The sequence below is a fragment of the Meleagris gallopavo genome, chromosome 3 (assembly GCF_000146605.3).
Source record: "Meleagris gallopavo isolate NT-WF06-2002-E0010 breed Aviagen turkey brand Nicholas breeding stock chromosome 3, Turkey_5.1, whole genome shotgun sequence".
Taxonomy (NCBI): domain Eukaryota; kingdom Metazoa; phylum Chordata; class Aves; order Galliformes; family Phasianidae; genus Meleagris; species Meleagris gallopavo.
Genome location: NC_015013.2, coordinates 1,296,452 through 1,314,060, shown reverse-complemented (window position 1 = coordinate 1,314,060; position 17,609 = coordinate 1,296,452). Strand labels below are relative to the sequence as shown.

Genomic DNA, 17,609 nt, shown 5'->3' with positions numbered 1-17,609 from the left:
CAGATATTTATAAACCTGGATCAGGTCCCCTCTCAGTCTTCTTTTCTCAAGGCTAAACAGACCCAGTTCACTTAGCCTTCTTCATAGGGGAGATGCTCCAGGCCCTTCACCATCTTTGTGGCCCTCCGCTGGACTCTTTCCAAGAGATCCCTGTCTTTTTTTGTACTGGGGAGCCCAGAACTGGACACAGTACTCCAGATGAGGCCTTACCAGGGCAGAGTAGAGGGGGAGGATCACCTCCCTCGACCTGCTGGCCACGCTCTTTCTAATGCACCCCAGAATGCCATTGGCCTTTTTGGCCACGAGGGCACACTGCTGGCTCATGGCCAACCTGTCGTCCACCAGGACGCCCAGGTCCCTCTCTGCAGAGCTCCTCTCCAGCAGCTCATCCCCCAACCCGTACCGGTGCATGCAATTATTCCTCCCCAGATGCAAGACCCTACACTTGCTTTCGTTAAACCTCATCTGGTTTCTTACTGCCTAGCTCTCCAGCCTGTCCAGGTCTCGCTGAATAGCAGCACAGCCTTCAGGCGTGTCAGCCAATCCTCCCAACTTTGTATCAGCAAACTTGCTGAGGGTGGCCACTATCCCCTCATCAAGGTCATTGATGAAGATGTTGAACGAGACAGGACCCAGCACAGACCCCTGGGGGGCACCGCTGGTTACGGGTCTCCAACCGGACTCTGCACTGCCAACGACAATCCTCTGTGCTCTGCCAGTCAGCCAGTTCTCAACCCACCTCACTGTCCACTCATCCATCCCACACTTCCTCAGCTTTGTTATAAGGATGTCGTGGGAGACAATATCAAATGCCTTGCTGTAATCAAGGTAGTGTCTCACTCCAATTTATAGGAGGGAGAGGAGGTCCTTTTAATATCTGTATACCCGGAGTGAGGTTAAGAAACAACGGTTCAAATGTTGGTCCGACCAGTTTATTATGGATCTTAATCAGGGAGATAAAGGGAGGACGGACACTATTATGAATTAGGGTGATAGGGAAGGGAAGGAGGGTGACAGAAAAGATAGGAAAGAAAAAGCAAGGAGTCTTATGGGAAGCAAGAGGGAGATAGTCACCACCGTGGATCCAGTGTGGTTCGTAGTTCAGTCATTGATCTTCAGTAGTGGTGGGCTGTTGGGCACTGTTGTTCTATTGACAACAACAATGGCAACAGTGACCATGGTGATGATGGCCCCTTTTCAGTGCTTTCAAATTGGTTGAGTCAGCTGTCTTTGGAGTGGCAGCTCAAATCCAAAGTGGTTGAGTCAGCTCTCCTTGGAGTGGCAGCTTCTGGCTTTGGGTTCTCAGTGAAAACTCCTTTGTTTTTATCTCCCTGGCCTTGCCAGCAGATAAGAGGGAGCAGTGAGGCACCAACTTGTATCTTGCCTTCACAGGTTACAGTGACGTCATCCCCCAGTTTCCCATAGCAAGCTGGAGTTATTCAATCACAGGCTAGATCTTCTGCCAGTAAACTGTCCTGAGCATTATCTTCCAAAGGTAAACAGCTAAAATTGTCCATACACTGATGTTGATTGTCACACGGCAACACCCATCATTCATCTTCTAGACAAGTCAGTCTTATCACAAGAAATACCTCAGGAAGCAAGCTTTGAGCCAAAACAAAAACAAAGAAGGATTCTCACAGGTAAACTACCTCCACTCTTCTCCCCCCATCCACCCAGCTTGTGACAACATTGTAGACGGCTACCAGGTTGGTCAAGCATGACCTCCCCCTGGTGAACCCATACTGACTTCTCCTGATAACCTCCTTTTCTTCCAGTTGTCTGGAGATGGCATCCAGCACAAGCTGTTCCATCACCTTTCCAGGGACAAAGGTGAGGCTGACTGGCCTGTAATTACCTGGATCTTCCTTCTTGCCCTTTTTGAAGACCGGAGTGACGCTGGCTATCCTCCAGTCTTCAGGGACCTTCCCCAGTCTCCAAGATCTCTCAAAGATGACAGAGAGCAGTTCAGCAATCACCTCTGCCAGCTCCCTCAGCACCCATGGATGCATCCCATTGGGTCCCAAGGATTTATGAACATTGGTGTGGTGTTGCCTAGGTGCTCTTGGACCGCCTCTTCCCTGACTAAAGGGAAGTCTTCCATTCCCCAGACCCTCTCACTATCCTCCAGGGTCTGGGATTCCTGAGGGAGAGCTTGTTCACTGAAGACAGAAGCAAAGAAGGCATTCAGTATCTCTGCCTTCTCAGCATCGCCGGTTACCAGAACACCCCCCTCACTTAGTAGGGGAGCGACATCCTCCCTTCTCTTCCTTTTACTGTTAACATATTTTAAAAAGCCTTCTTTATTATCGTTTATCACCTTTGCCTGATTCAATTCCAGGCGGGCTTTTGCTTCCTCGTCACGTCTTTGCAGGCCCTGACAACATATTCTTCCCAAGTGGTCAGACCCTTTTTCCACATTTCATGGACCTTCTTCCCTTTGTGTTTGTGCATGAGCTCCTTGCTCATCCACACAGGTCTCCTGCTGCCCTTTCCTGATTTCTTGCTCACAGGGACGCACCGGTCCTGAGCTTGGAAGAAGGGCTGCTTAAATGCTGACCAGCTCTCACAGGCCCCTCACCTTCTAACACCCCAGCCCACGGGATAGCTCCAAGTAGGTCCCGGAAGAGATCAAAGGTGGTTCTCCTAAAGTCCAAGGTAGCAATCCTACTTATTGCTTTGCTTCTTCCACTCAAGATCTTGAACTCCACCATCTTGTGGTCACTACAACCCAAGCTGCCCCCGACCTCTACTTCCTTGACAAGCCCTTCCTTATTAGTGAGAATAAGGTCTAGCAACACCCCTCCCCTCGTCGGTTCCTCCACCACCTGCACCGGAAGTTGTCTTCAACACATTGCAGGAACCGTCTGGACCAAGCGTGCCTGGCCGTGTTGTTTATCCAGCAAATATCTGGATAATTGAAGTCCCCCATAAGCACCAGCACCTGGGATCGTGACGCTGCTTCCAGTTGCTTATGGAAGGCCTCGTCAGCCTCCTCCTCCTGATCAGGGGGCCTGTAGTACACACCCACAACAGCGTCAGCCATACCAGCCCACCCCTTGATTCTCACCCAGAAGCTCTCCACTGCTACACCACTCTCCCCCAGATGGAATTCAATAATGCCTCTGTTTAATTATGTTGGCCCATAATATCAGAGACAGGTGTTGTTGGCAGTAAATGTTGAACCTTCCTACCAATATCTTGTTACACTTTGTTGCCATGTAACAGACAGCTGCAAAGGAAATCTGACAAAATAGTACAAGCCAAGGCCTAGACATGAATAATGTTGTATGCCAAGATTTGAAAGCACTTAGAGCTGCCTGCATGGGCACTTAAATCAAAAATTTAAACTGAACTGACATGGTATAACAAAATTAGATATTTTCTCTAATTCTCTATTTTAGATCATTGTTAAAAGACTGAGTCAAACAAGTTGGTAGAAATATCTATTTGAACGATTTATCTGTATTTTTTTATGGATGTATATAGTAGTCATTTCTAAGATAGCATAGTGAAATGACATCCAGAAAGATTGATTTGACAATGATAAACTATATCTTACTGTTCTATGACTGTATTACTGAAAGATTTTGGTTTCCAGAATTTAATTTATGAAATATCTCCCACTGAATTTTGTGGAAAACTTTTATCTAGAGAGATTTTTCACTTCCATGCTGAAATACTATGAAAACTTTTCTTTAATCATTTTCAGAAGTTAATGAACCAGCAAATAAGTTTTAAATAAACAGATCAAATCATAAGTATTAATCTAATAATTTAAAATGGTTGTTAGGAAAGATCTTCATTGTTCTCTAGGTCATGATGCTAGGTAAATTCTAATTTTCACTCAGTCTCATAGTTTTCAAGGGTTTCTAATTTTTCACTTAAAATATTTACTTTCTGTATGGAAGTATTATTGGTACATCCTTCTGGATTTTTAATGAATGCTGAGTACTTTTCTGACCAAAAGCTGTCTCAACATTTTACAGTTGATTGTGCACATGGACAAGACAGTTTTTTTCATATGGTATATCCATTAACTTCCTCTTTTGTGAACCAAGGCTGCAAATCCACTGTTAGTTGTACAGAGGGTAGCTGTTATTTTCACTTTCCTTTTCACTTTTCTAATAAAGGCAAAATACCAAAATGCAGTAGTTTCTAGGGAAAAAAAAAAAGAAATCCAACTACTAAAATACAGTTTCTTTCTATTGGTACAAGAAATATCTGCTCTTTTTCTCTCCTATAACAGAACCTAATAATCTGCCTTTTCAATTTTTGCGCTTTTTAATTGTACAGTAAACCTCAGTTCTGCCGTTTCCTTTGCAGTTCCCTCACTAAAGTCCAGCAATGGACTAACTCAGTTCCATTACACAAACTGACATCAAAATCATTAACTCAGTAAATAAGCTTCTTTCCTAAAGTTAATTCTAGAGTGTACCGATGTTTCTATCTCTTACCCTCTCTTCATTTATTTACCTTTTAAAATTATAGTTCATACTAATACTAATCTCCTGTATGATACTGTACCCTTTATATTAAACTTACTCATCTGAAGCATTGCTGAATGGATAATCAGTAGTTGTTTCTGATCTTTTATTACTTTATGATTGATTCAAGACTTACGAAAACAGTAACAAATCTTCAAGAATAATTATTATCTCCCGATGGCTTCTTGCTTTTGCTCAAGATTAGTAGTCACATGGAAATGTAACTAGTCCAATGTTTGGTCAATTAATGACCAAATAAATAAAAATAAAGACACATTTAATGTGTGTTTAGTATTGACAGTATTAATTTGGACTTGCCACCCTAACTTTTCATGCTTTGTATTAAATTTGTGCATTTCAGCCTATTCCAAGCAATTAATGCTTCACTAGCCATATGACAGTTATTCAGAAGAAAGCAGAAAAAGAATTATGACCTTTATTATTATTCTCTTTCATCAAAGTAGCAACCTTGTGTATCTTATTTATGCAGTCTTATTTTAGCTGTTCTGAAAGCCTTTATTTTATATTTATCTCCTAGAAATGCCTTTGTATCTGTTATTGACTGTTTCTTCTTACGTAATTTGTAGCATATATTCTTCATCTTGTGACTTAATGCTTTTCTCTCTGCTACTGTTATTTGACTGTGTAAATATTGTTTATCCCAGTAGTACATTTCATAATTCAGTTTGTATAAAGTTTGCTCTTCAAAGTAGTTGCATTGTAGCATCTCATAAAAGCATACAGCAGTTGTCTTAGAGCAGTGCACTTAATATTTTGAAATGAGTGAAGTTCCTAATTTGATACAAGTATATAGTGCTACTCTTTGATATTAGAAATGCATAAGAACACACAGAAGTTTCTCTTTCAAAAATATTCTTTCTTTTTTTAATGCTACCAGTAAACACTACAGATTTATACCTTTGTGTTCATTTATTTTATTCCACCAAAGTAGAAGCAGTAAAGGAGAACACAATTACTAATCCATACAATGTGAAATACTTCAAAAAGAATCTGTATATCTGTTGAAGTAATTATTTTCCTAAAATATGAGAGAAAGTTAAGGAAATGAGAGAAAGAAAGAATGAAAGAAAGAAGAAAAGAAAGGAAAATAGTAAGCAAATTAATACATTGTATGGTGGGGCTTCTTCAGCACGTGATACCTCTCCACCTGGTGATGTTCCAAACTTTTTGCCTTCAGGCCAGTTCAGTGGTCACTTCTAAGATTCCTGGACAATTGACGTTCCCCATCTGAGCTCAATGCATAATCAGTACAATCCACTTACTCCAAGCGGTATCATTAGCATGATGGGTGGAAGGAACCTTTCCCTTAAACATCCAGTTCAGCACTGGTAGTTGAGGTGCTAGAAGGAGCTGTGCTTCAGTGCCAGTTACCTCAGAAGCAGCCTGAACCCCCTCATATGCAGCTAAGATCTCTTTTTCAGTTGGAATGTAGCAGTCTTTGGACCCCTGTGTACTTGAATCCAGAATTTCAGGGGTCAACCTCAGGTCTCTCCTGAGGCTCTTTGCCGCAGACTCTAATTGGGACCTTTCTCTCCAGCAGCAGTGCAGAGGATGTTTTGTACATCCTGTCCCATCTGTACTGGACCCAGGGCCACAGCATGGGCTATCTCCTGTTTAATTTGCTCAAAAGCCTGCTGCTGCTCAGTACCCCACATAAAATTATACTTCTGCATCACCTGATAAAGGGGGCTTACAATGAAGCTATAGTTTGGAACATGCATTCTCCAAAAGCCCACTCCACCCAGAAGAGATTCTGTCTCTTTCTTGCTAGTGGGTGGAGACATAGCAGTAATTTTGTTCATCACATCTGTTGGGATGCAATGATGCCCAACTTGCCGCTTTATACCTAGGAACTGAATTTCTCATGCAGGGTCCTTTCACTTTGTTTTGCTTAAAAGAAAAACCATCTTGCAGAAGAATTTTGATTATTTGCTCTCTTTTCGTGAGAACTTCCTCTGCTGTATTGTCCACACAACAATATCATCAACGTACTGCTGGTGCTCGGGAACACCATGCTGTTCCAGTGCAGTTTGGATCAACCCATGGCAAATGGTCAGGCTGTGTTTCCACCCCTGGGGCAAATGGTTCCAGGTATATTGAATGCCTCTCCAGGTAAAAGCAAACTGTAGCCTGTGTTCTGTGGCCAAAGGAATGGAAAAGAATGTGTTAGCAATGTCAGTGGTGGCATACCGCTTGGCTGCTTTTGACTTTAGTTTGTATTGGAGTTCTAACATGTCTGGCACAGCAGCACTCAGTGGGGATGTGACTTCATTCAGGCCACAGTTGTCTACTGGAATCCTCCGTTCTCTACTGGCTTTATGCACTGGCCATATGGGACTATTAAAAGGTGAGTTTTGCTGGCCACTCTCTGGCTCTCTAGTTGATGAATCAGTTTATGAATGGGGAGCAGGGAATCCCTTTTGGTGCAGTACTGCTGTCTGTGCACCATTTTTGTTAGCAATCAGTCCCTGTTGCTCTTTTACCTGTAGTAACCTCACAACAGACAGATTTTCTGACAGGGCAGGCAAAACAGACAGCTGCTTAATGTTGTCTGTGTCTATCATCAATATCCTTTGGGATCCTTGAAATTCCTCATTCTGAGGTAATCGATACCAAGTATACATGGAGCCCTGGGGACAGTCACTATAGGATACTTCTGCCAGTCTTTACCAGTGAGACCTATTTCTGCCTCCAATACAGACAATTCCTGAGAGTATCACAGGTTGCCCCTGTGAAAGGCCAGAAATGGCCTTCTTGTGTCTAGAATGGAAAGAAGAATCAGCAGCGGAGGAGGTAGAGGGAGAACCAGGCAAAGGGCCCTTCCCAAAACCACCATCACTGAAGAAGGCAACAGAAAAAAACTAAGACACATAGAGAGGAGAGTGAGGAGGAGGAAGTCACTGTAACCACTACTTATCTACTCTGAAAATGACTGAAACCAAGGCTCAAGAAAGAAGTTTACACAGTGCACGAACAAGACTATAGTCTCCTGGTTGCTTTGCTGTTGGGACAATGGGGCCAGCAGCATGTTTCTAAATGGTAATGAAGCTCTTCAACTAGGAGGTATTGCCAGAGACTCAGCTATTGACAGAGGGATTAGCAGATATTTGGACAGAGTCACCACCCTCTGGGAATGAGTGTTACTAGACATGAAGGAAAGATGTCACTTCAAAGATGATCTGGAGCCTGAGGTGAAAAAGTGGGCTACTGCCGAAAAAGGTATCCAGCATTTGAGAAAGACAGCTGTGGTGGAAATGTTTTATGAGCCCATGTTTGTTCCTAACAATCCACATCAAGACCCCTCTGCATGCAAAGTCCTCTGGGGTATGTAGTTCTCTTCTGAGAACCAGGTATCCAGAAAGAGTTCAGTTCATGGAACTGGAGTATTAACTCTTTAATTCCCTGAGCTTTACATGATGTTATGATGTGGAATACTGACAGCAAAAATCATAAAACCATGACATCATAGTACAAAACAATGAAATTGACTGATATTTACTAGCTGGGGCATTATTCTCCTCTTTCATAAAGTCACATAAAACGCTGTATACCTCACCATTTGCCCTCATTCTTCTTAAGGAAAACTGAAAGATCAACAGACAGACCCAGAGGGATTTTTGAAGAGTGAGCAATAAGAATTATAAGTACTAAGAAAGTTTGGATAACAATTTTAACTGTATTATTCATGGAGTTTCTCTGTACTAATTTGACTTACTAGAATATTAAATATTAACTAAACTGACAAGAAGTTCTTATCTTCACTTGTAGAATATGTTCTTTACTTGTTTATGAAAATATTTTTAATGTAGCAGACAGAACTCAGTACTCTTTTTTTTTTCCTCCCTACACTCTTTGGTTTATATGCTTAGGGCTCATGTTCCTGTTCTTACATGTAATTTTCATTTTGGAGCTTTATTTTTAACTGGTTGTCTAGATTTCAGCATTGAGAGATGCCACATTACTGTCCTTGTAACTAAAGGTTGTATTCAAAGAGCTTGTATTTAAGAATATTAAATTGTAAATTTTTCAGGTAAGCTAATTTTACGAAGAAATTTGAGTGATGTTTTATAGCATCCCTTCCCAGCAGTTAAAACATTAAAGTAGTCTTAAAAGTTTACCAATAGCACTTTGTCTGGATAGCTGATCCTGCAAGGAACTTTGTACATTTTGACTCTGAGTGGTTGCTCTTGCATCACTTGATTTCAGACTGACACAAACCCATTTCTTACTCCATGACTCTTTTAATCACTTGCTAGTTTATTTATTTGCTTTGTTAAAAACCTGAGTTACAATAACCGAACAGAAAGTTTGTCTTTCCTAACAGAACAGCACCATAGATTAGAGTTTCTTAAAGATGGTCAACCCCAGAATATTGAAGAAACTCTATCCAGGTCTCACTCTCTCATATAAATATCTAAGTGGTAAGCTCATCTCTCCCACTTCTCATGTTGCTCATCATTTCTCTTCAACCTCTCTTCACTTGTACACATCTACTGTCTACCACTTTTCTTCTTTATCCTTTTGATAAGATTTCTATCAAGCTGCCTCTGGTTTCTGCATCCATCTCAATTCCTCTTTTCAAATACTGGTATAATACTGGCTTTTTTTTTTTTTTCCAAACCTCCACTGCAGTCTTAATATTTTTTTGACAGTTTATGAAACTTCTCAGCTGATTCTTTTAATGTTCTTGGATGCAATTTACTAAATCATAAAAAGTCTGAAAGATCAATATAATAATTGTTACTTCATATTATTAAAGCTGTTAAGCAATAGAAAATACATTTTTATTGTTGTAACACAAGTTATTTTCTTGTAGGAAAATACTGAAGAAATTGGCAATTCAATAATTCATTTTTTTCTGTATTATAACTTAATTTCATCTTTTTGAACTACTGTTAGATGCTCAAATATTATTAAGATTTCATTTACCTCAGTACATCTTTGCTAACCTTAAGGATAGATGGTTTTTGTGGTGGTTTTGGTTTTGTTTTTGTTTTTTTTGGTGTGGGCGTGTGTATGTGTGTGTGTTTTGTTTTTGTTTTTCTAATAATTACTGATGCAATCATTACACTGCTTATGCTTAGCAGCCCACTTTTCTGCATTCCTTGGGAGGTAACTACTACAATCTCTTGTACTTAGGAAAAAGATATCAGTTTCAGCCACGGGATGCATTTATTTTTCAAACTGATGTATTTTGTAGAATTGCCTCAAGCAACCTATTTCTGCTAAAGAGTAATTTTATAGAATTCATGGGAATAGTAAGACTATTTTACCAGTGGAAAAATGAGACCCCCCAGCTCAAGTCTCAGAAATTGAAATACCTCAAAATGACAGATTTATTTCTATATACATATTAGAGGTTTTTCCAGCTCTATATTGTACTACTTTCCTTCATAACTTCAAACAGTAGTTAAGAAAGATGCCTGTTGGGTATTTTTAAACTATTTACGGGTAGATAATAATTTTTTAATACCCACAGAACTGGAAACAGTGGGAAAAAAAGAAAAAAAAAAAGAAAAAAAAAAGAACAATGGGGTTTTTCTGTATGAGTTACATCGCTAGATGATCATGTATACTTGACATTCCTTAGCAAGTAATTTGTTGCAATACCAGTAACATTTTTATGCAATAAATGAAGAACAGAGGAATAACTGGTTGCTAAATAGGCTCCTCTAAACTAAAATGAAAAATGAAAGTAAGTTTGAGATATGCTTAATATGTCTTTGACAAATCCTCTGAGCTGGGGATTTTATCATTATCTTCATGTTGCACATTTCCTCTCTTAAGGTGTAGATGTATTTTTTTTTAGTTCCATGTGAACTGAATCCTGTTATTTGAAGGCAAAATTGGATCTGTAGCATATGTTGTATTTAGGTAATTGCAATAATCTCATCTCTTAAAATCATTCAAATTTATCCATCTGAATAAAACATCCTTTAGAGGTTAGTTAATAGAAACTACAGTTGTCAGCAAAGTTCTGAGGTGGGTTTTTTTTTTTTCATTCTAGTTGAGACCATTTTTTTTTCCATCTATTTGCAGTGATCTTCAGTGGTATGATTTCCAACATGGATACATTTATCAAAAGCTGGCAGTTCTCTGACTGCATGCTTTCTATACACAAGTAGTTAGAAGAGATAATCCAATTTAGCAGATAGTGATAATATAGTGATACCACTGTAGTGGATTCCCGGTTATTGGTGCCATATATTGGTTAGGAAATTGTGGCATAATATTCCAGTTGTGGTTCCAGCCAATCCTTAGAACTCATGATAGTTCTGCGGGATCTAATCCTCCTTTGGATTGCTCACTCTCTTGTTATCACTTCTCCCTTTGCCCCCAGATACTTTCTCCTTTTCTACAGATAACTTAACCCTGTCTGACTGTGACGCTTCCCAGCAAAATACCGGAGCAGAGCAAAGCACACAGTAACACAGTCAGGTTCAGGAGTAAATTGGTGAAGTCTAATGAATAACTCCTTTCAGCTGGCTGAACTCCTGTGCAGCCCAAGATGTTACAAGCACTTTGCACAGACTGTAGTTAAAGTATTCAGTTAAGACTCCCTTGTCTTGTCATCCAGTTTCCATTAGCTAGTGGGTCAACCACCAAGCCATCCTGTAAGCAGAGCTCTTGGCAGAAGTGGTCTGCTTTTTCTTTGTGAGATGAAGAGTTTTATGGATCTTTCTTTAAAGGCAATACCCTCATCTCCAATTTGCATTTATCTCTGTGTAGCAAAGTCCCACAGGGTAAGGTCATAATCTCCAGAGCAGGGTTACAATGAGGTAAAAGACATGTCTGAAATCCTACAGATCTCAGAAGTTTTAGTAGTGTTTCGATTGGACACTTGCTGGTATAGAATCATAGAATCAGAACTGTTACAGAATCATAGAATCAGAACTGTTTGTGACGTAAGGGACATTTGAAGGTCATCTAGTCCAACTCCTCTGCAATAAGCAGGGATATCTACAGCTAGATCAATTTACTTAGAGCCTGTTCCAGCCTGATCTTGAATGTCTCCAGGAACGGAGTGTCCATCACATCTCTGGGTAAACTGTTTCAGAGATTCACCAACTTCACTGTAATTTTTTTTTATTTTTTTATTTTTTTTATTTTTTTTTTTTACTTTATAATTCAGTCTAAATTTCCCGTTTTTTAGTTTGAAACAATTTCCTCTTGTCCTATCACAACAGACCCTGCTAAGAGTCTGTTCTCTTTTTTCTTATAGCCCTTCTTTAAATACTGAATGGCCACAATTGGATTCCCCCTAGAACCTTCTCCAGGCTGAACAGCCCCAGTTCCCTTAACTGTTCCATCCCTTGGATCTTTGGGGACCTTCTCTGGGCAAGCTTTAATGGGTCCTTGTCTCTCTGAATGAAATACTCTAGGTGAGGTCTCACCAGTGCAGAGAAGAGGAGCAGAATAACTTCTCTTCAATTGCTGGATACACTTCTTTTGATGCAGCTCCAGATATGTTTAGCTTTCTGGTCTGTGAGGACACACTGCTGGCTCACGTCCAGATCATCATCCACCAGTACCCCTAGGTCTTCTTCTGCAGGGCTCTGCTCCATCCTTTCATTTCTCAGGTTGTGTTGACAGTGAAGGTTGCCAAGACCCAAATACAAGACCTTACACTTGGCTTTGTGGAACCTCTCTGAGGGCCCATTGCTAAAGTCTGTCTAGTTCTCTCTGAGCCCATCCCTCAGGTGTGTCAACACTATCACAGAGTTGTAGGGGTTGGAAGGGACCTCCAGAGATCATCGAGACCAACCCCTCTGCCAAAGCAGGTTCCCTACACCAGGTACCAAATATCTTGGTGTCAAACTTGCTGAGAGTGTACTCAATTCAACTGTCACTATCATTGATGAAGATATTAGAGTGTTCTTCAGATGCCTGAGGAATACCACTCTTCACTGATCTCCATCCGGACTGTCAATTGAGTCACTGATCATTAGTCTCTGGGTACAATCTCACAATCCACTGAACAGTTCATCCATCATATCCCTACGCTTCCGATCTGGAGGGAAGAATGTTGTGGAGGACCACGTGAAAGGCGTTATTAAAATCCAGATAAATGAGATCAGTGGCTCTTCCCTTGTCCATTGATGCAGTTACGCCATCATGGAGGGCTACGAAGTTTGGCTAGGACTTGTCAGGCTCCATTCCTTCCAGTCACTCGGGTGAATTGCCTTTACCTGTGCTCCCAGGGCTGAGAGTTCTTTCCCCAGGTGATCAATCAGTGCTTCAGACCATGACTCAACAGTTCCCATACAGCTGGTTTCTCCCTGGGTCATACTTTCTACCCTTAAATGACAGAGAACACTGAAATTGAACTGTAATCATTTACAGAAGCTGCCTTACTTACTGTGGGTCATATCTCTTCCAAAAAGAGGAAATACAGCCATACTAACATTGTAACATTTTTCAGTTTCAGACTGTTAATATAAGAAAATGTCCCACATACACAAGTAAAATTTTCTGTTACAAGACTAACACATATTCAAATTCTGACTTGTTTTAGAAACTTCTTATAAATTTATATACTTAATGAAACTAATCTTAATCAACTAAACAGTAAGCAAAGCCTACTTTGATATTTGTTTAGATGAAAATTCTATTGGTGTTCAATCTTATTTATCTGTTGTTATAAACGCCTGTGGCGGTTGACCTTGCCTGGCTTTGAGGCACCCACCAAGCCACTCTCACTCCTTTGCTTTGGCAAGATCTTGTGCAAGGACTGAGTCTTGTTTGAAGGATCCCGTTCTAGTGGACATAAATTGATTTGAAGGGAAATTGTTTGTGATGAAGGGAACTAGGCCAGAATGCTGGCTGACATTTTTTAAAGATAAGCCAATATACACTTATAAAGTAGACTTCAATTTTTACCATGCTTTTACAACTCAGGTCTTTTTTTTTTTTCCAACTGATTTCTAGGAAAAAAAAACACCAACATTGTTGATACACACACCTTCTCAGATCCTCAAGTTGACTTTTAGTTTGTCTGAAATTCTTGGGTTCAACTAGGATCCAAAGATCCTGCTGAGCTATGTCTTTTTCCCCTTCTAGTGATACGGTTCTTAATTTCAAAGGGGAAATTTCATTTAAAGGTGGGGCAGCTTGCCCCATAAAAGATCTAATTTTATTTTTCAGCTGTCTAATACAAGCTTTTAAAAGCTCATTTTCATCTTTTAAGTCTTCTTCCAAGGAATGATATGCATTTACAGCAAGAAGCAGCAGCCATGCCACAGCAGATGCTACTCTACTCCTTCCTCAGTTGCCAAAAGATTTTGTCCTAATTTATTCAGGTAATTTTTGATGGGGATTTAATAATGGGACCATTGTTCCCTATAGGTCCCCTTTCTTCAATAATCCGAACAGCATTTAACTATGGAAAACGTAAGAACCCCAGGGTCTCCTTCTGGGAATTCCTCTTCTGATGTATTCAGGGTCATAGCAACCAGCCAACACAATTTTTTTTTTTTTTTTTTAAAGTAATCCATCATAATTAAGTAGCTGCCTGGGTCACCAAATGTAGCAATTGGGCAGATCAATATGATGGGAGGATTAGCATGATAGAAAGGTGCTATAAGGGAAGGGAAAAGGATTGCTTACTGATATCAGAAGATTCCAGGTTCACAGAGGAAAGCTCTACCAGGGAGGGATCTCCACAAAGAGATCCTTCTGTAGTGGCAGTTGGCCCTTAAATGGGGTCAGAGAGGTGGAGCAAGGTTCCACCACTTTCGATTGCACAGGTGAATTGCATTCACCTTGCTTTCAGGGCTGACCCAGTCCTTTTCCCAGGTGATCAATCAGTGTTTGAGGCTGCGTCTCAACAGTTCCCATACAAGTAGTGTGAAGGCATGTTAAGTCTTATGGTGCTAATGCTAAGGATGTAGCCTGAGAATTAATGCTCTGTTGAACACAGAAGAAATGTTTGTGGATCAAGGATAAGGCATACCTTATGAATTTATAAATTTGACCAGTGAAATAAATTAGGTTTTGTCATTTATTTGAATTTGCCCAACAGAAATAAGCCAGTACAGTTCTGAAGGAACTCACGTTAAGCCCACAGTCATTTTGTAAAACTTTGTTAAAACAGGATTTCTTTGGTAGGTACCCCCAGTAAGTTTTTGTTCTTCCTGTTTTTGAAGAACAAAACCTATATACAGATCTTGCAAACAAAGCTAAAAAGGACAATAAGAAAAGCTTTTCTTCCTACAGAGATAATAGGCAATAGCAAAAGGAAAAATATCATGTTTGGAAAAAAAAATCCTTTTTCTTAATCAGTGTATCAATTATGTATTTTGACATTTCATGGTAACATTTTTATTTGCTCTCCAATGTTCCAATGTGGAGTATAGAAATCGAGGCCACACTAATTGCATACCAAGGCATGCTAAAGCTATTCATTTTTAAGTGTGAGATTATGAAACAAATTATAATGAAAATGACATCAGATGTATGAATTGCCTTCACCTGTGCTCCCATGGCTGACTCATTGCTTGCCTCAGGTGATCAATCAAAGGTTGAGGCCGTGATTCAGCAGCCCCATACAATTTTGTAATACTATCTTCCAGCCTATCCTTATTCTTCTGGAATACTAAGCGGTAAGGCAGTTGCAAGAGCTTTGTAACAACCTGTTTGGCAGTACACTGCTATTTATTCCTTTTACATCTTATTCCTTGTGTGCTGGTTTCTGGATTTTTACAAATTTTTATAATTTCATTTTTATATATGAAATCTAACACTTGAAAAATCAAAGTTTATAATAAACCGAATTACTGATTATTGTGCTGAAATTGGACTGCTTGAAAAATAGAATAAAGACCTATTAAATTCAAATAATAGTCAATAATCAATTTTTCTATAGGGCAATCACAAGGGTATTTATGTAGAATAATAGGTTCCCAGCAATGCTCTATTTTTTATAAAAATTAAGCATACCAGGATCATGTTATTATAATTTTATAGTCAAATGCATATTATTAAAACTGTTTTATTCTCATTGTTAAATAGTCCTTAAAAACAGTTTTGCAGTTCATATGAATGTTTTGTGGATTTTTTTGAAAGCACTCTCCATCTTCAAAAGCCTGAAATTGTCATCATTCTTGCAGGGAAAAAAAAATTGTATACGTTTATGCACAATCTCACACACACATACATATATTTGCACCTATTTACTGCTTCAATGGTTAGCCTTCTGGCATCAAAACAGCTCATTGCACAAGTTCTAGGTAATGAATTAGTTATTACTCTATCTGTTTTCAGTGAACTTAAAATTGATTAAATAATAGGTTGTGAGTTAAGCATTGTATTTCTATATTTATTACAGGGCTGTGACCGTACTAGCGCACAGCACCTGATTTGTTGGAGTGTACTTCCTTTGTTGTCTTAAACATGTCTTAAACATCGAAAACATTCATTATACTGTAATTTATAAAAATGTTATAGAGCTTCTATAAAAGAATAAAATACAGGTATGCACTAAGGACACACAGAAAGGACAGGGGAATAAGTCAGTTGAAACCATGCTTAATATTTTCTATACAAAATTCTAGCTAGGCATGCTGCTGCTTAGAGATGGGAGAATCATCACAGTAAAAGAAAAAGAAAAAAAACAAAACAGGTTGCCAACCAATATAAATATGTTCAATGATGATTTAGTGGAAAATAGTGAAGTGTAAAAAGGTCATTCATTTCTTTGTTACTGTTCATTAATGCTCTTGATCCAGTTGACTGCAATAAAGAGAGTGAGGAAATTCCACTGTGATAACCCTCAGCAAATACAAACTAAAATCTTTCTTATCCCAAAATCTCACAAACTAACAGTATGGGAGATTTGCATAGATAAAAGGAAGAGGATTTTAAATGAATATGCATTTTACATTGCTACTAATGAACAATATGCACACATCATTAAGATTTGCGATCATTTGGTTCAGCTCAGGGAGAACACTGTAAAATAAATTAACCATTATTAAATACTATCTCATTGAATTGTGGGTGGTCTGAGTAAAATTCCAGTTTCTGATTCAGGAAACTTGATCTATATGTCCTTGGAATGAAGAGTCTAAACCATTTAAACCTATTTAAAAACATTTATCCTCATCCTATTGTTACACGCCGCTATACAAAGTCCCTCCTCAGCTTTCTTATCAGCAGCCTTCAGGTACCAAACACTGCTGTAAGGTCTCAGAGCTTTTTCTTCTTCAGGCTGAAGAGCTCCATCTCTCTCAGCATGCCCTTTTGTAGGGAATATACATTAGCCTTCTGATTGTCTCTGTGGTCCTTCTCTGGGCCAGCTCCAACTTGCATTGAGTGCTCTAGAACTGGATGCAGTATTCCAGGTTGTCTCATGAGAGCAGAGTAGAGGGGCAGAATGATCTCCCTCAACCTGCTGGTCACACTTGATGCAACCCATGATACGGTTGGCCCTCTGGGTTGCAAGTGCACATTGATGGCTCATGTTGACTCTTTTGTCAGTCAACACTCCCAAATTCTTCTCCTCTGGGCTGCTCTCAAGCCATTCTCTGCCCAGCCTTTATCTGTGCTTCAGATTGTCCTGACCCAGGTGCAGGACCTTGCACTTCTGGCCTTCATGAGGTTGGCATGGGCTCTCCTCTCAAGCCTGTCCAGGTCCCTCTGGATAGCATCCCTTCCCTCTAGCATTTCAGCAGTGCCACTCTGCTTGGTGTTGTCTGCAAACTTTTTGAGGGTGCACTCGATCCCACTGTCCATGTCCAAATGGATAGGATAAAGGAGAATGAATCCCTGCCATGAATCCCTGTGAAGAAAATACAGTTGTACCATTAATACTGAAGACTATATCACATTGGTTTAGTAATGCAGCATTAGCATGTTCCTTACTAACCAGCAGGCAATCTTCCTCACTTTATCCCATTTCTGGCAATAGAATGTTTAATAGAAAATCATTGGCATTCTTTTCTTAACTTTCGGTTACTCGATGAAACATGACACTACCAGTACAGCTGAAGGAAATGCACCTTGTGATGTTCTTTTTGTTTTGACAGCTAAGCATCAGAAATGCTTAGCTTAGAACCTTAGTTCATGATGAGCAATTGCATTCCACCTTTATTTCCCTCTTTT

General features: G+C 39.7%; 1 protein-coding gene across 2 annotated transcripts in view; it reads left to right on the top strand.

Moving 5' to 3' along the window:
* Window positions 1-17,609, top strand: part of CNTNAP2 (contactin associated protein 2) — a 793,259-nt gene that overhangs the window by 507,126 nt on the left and 268,524 nt on the right. The window lies entirely within an intron of this gene.